Raw genomic sequence first — 1,591 nt, 5'->3', positions numbered from 1 at the left:
ACCCTGACATACCCTTAGAAATGCAACTTTGTTTGGCTTGTGGTCTGTGAAGTGAGGTGTCAGTGGAAGGGAATAAATTTCTACAAGCAGAGTGACTACACGAAGAAATAAATGTTATATATGCCTTTGTGAACCTCACCAAAGAAAACCATCACATTTGTCTTTCCAAACACAAAAAACTTCAAAATTAGAACTTAACCTGTGAATACACATAAATATTTGTGTAGGGGTGAAGAGTTATGAGTGGGAGAAAATGATATTTCTTTGCTAAGTTACAGTTTGTGAAGACAAACAAGATTGGGCCACTGAGGCATCATTTGTAATATTTGCTGAAGGTATAAGCTAAAAAATTACTAATTTTTGTCTTATTATTTTAAACACATACTTTAGAACTACAGTTAGACAGTACTTTCTGTGATTTACTTATTAATTTTTAAAATAACTATTTAGAAACAATATAATAATATCACTTATAAAGACTTTCTACACAATACCAACAATTTCTTTCTGCTGTTAGGAAAAAATAGGATGTAGTAAGAGATATTAAATAACATAAATTTATCCTTAAAATATAAATAATGTAAAATCTCTTTGAAATGTAAACAATGATACAATTTTGAAATAGCACAATAAACCTTCATTGGGCCCTGCCAGAGCTACCATTGTCAACGATTCAAGATTTTCATTATGAGTTCAGATGATCATCAGCTGAATTGAGTCTTGTACATGATTATTTTTCAAAAAAGATTTAAACTTTTTCTTAAAAAAGAAAAATCATATGAATAACTGAGGTGAAGTTGAAAGCAGGTGTCATCAGTGAATTCAGAGTTTTCTGTGGACATGGTGGTCTATTAAGAAATAAAACCTGTTCCAACCTTCCTGGAACAGAGCTCCAAGAAGGAAAGGCAGGTCTCCATCTTTACTGTTTGGGTGACTTAGCTGTTCCAACCTTTGGGCTTTGGAGTGTCTGAGGTGACCAGGGACTGAACTGGACCCCCAGCACAGCACAGCCACTCTGTAAAAACATGGCCAGACTGGTTTTTAAAGGGGGTGTCCTAATCCCATTCCTCCTCACTTGGGAGGACCTCCCAGCTGGGGTCTCCAGCCACCTCCTACTGGTGCATTTAGGCTGGCAATTGGTTTGTACCTCTCTAGAATGGAGCTCCCAGAGAGAAGGGGAGGCCACAATCTTTGTTGTTTTGCAGACTTCATTGTTGATATCTCTAGGTACTAGAAAATCTGAGGTGACTAGGGACTGGAGCGGGCCCCTAGCATACGGCAGCAGCACTATTGAAAATTGGCCAGACTGTTATGCAGGTTCCCATTTCCATATCTCCTCACTGGGTAGGTCCTCTAGGCCTGGGCCTTCAGCCATGCCCCACCAGAGCTATTGAGCCAGTAGCAGCTCTGCAGCTCCCTGGACAGAGTCCCCAGGGGCAACCAAAAGCCTCTCTGCCACTGCCTCTGCAGTGGAACTGCCCTTGTTACCCTTGGAATAATAAAGAAGCAAAGACCCTAAAGGTCTTATTCATGTCTCCAACAAGCTGCAGTCAACCTAAGGAGAGGAGGCCAGACTGTCTCCCTTGGGTCC

Source organism: Pongo pygmaeus, chromosome 4 (assembly GCF_028885625.2).
Source record: "Pongo pygmaeus isolate AG05252 chromosome 4, NHGRI_mPonPyg2-v2.0_pri, whole genome shotgun sequence".
In the NCBI taxonomy this organism is placed as follows: domain Eukaryota; kingdom Metazoa; phylum Chordata; class Mammalia; order Primates; family Hominidae; genus Pongo; species Pongo pygmaeus.
This window is presented reverse-complemented; position numbering follows the sequence as displayed.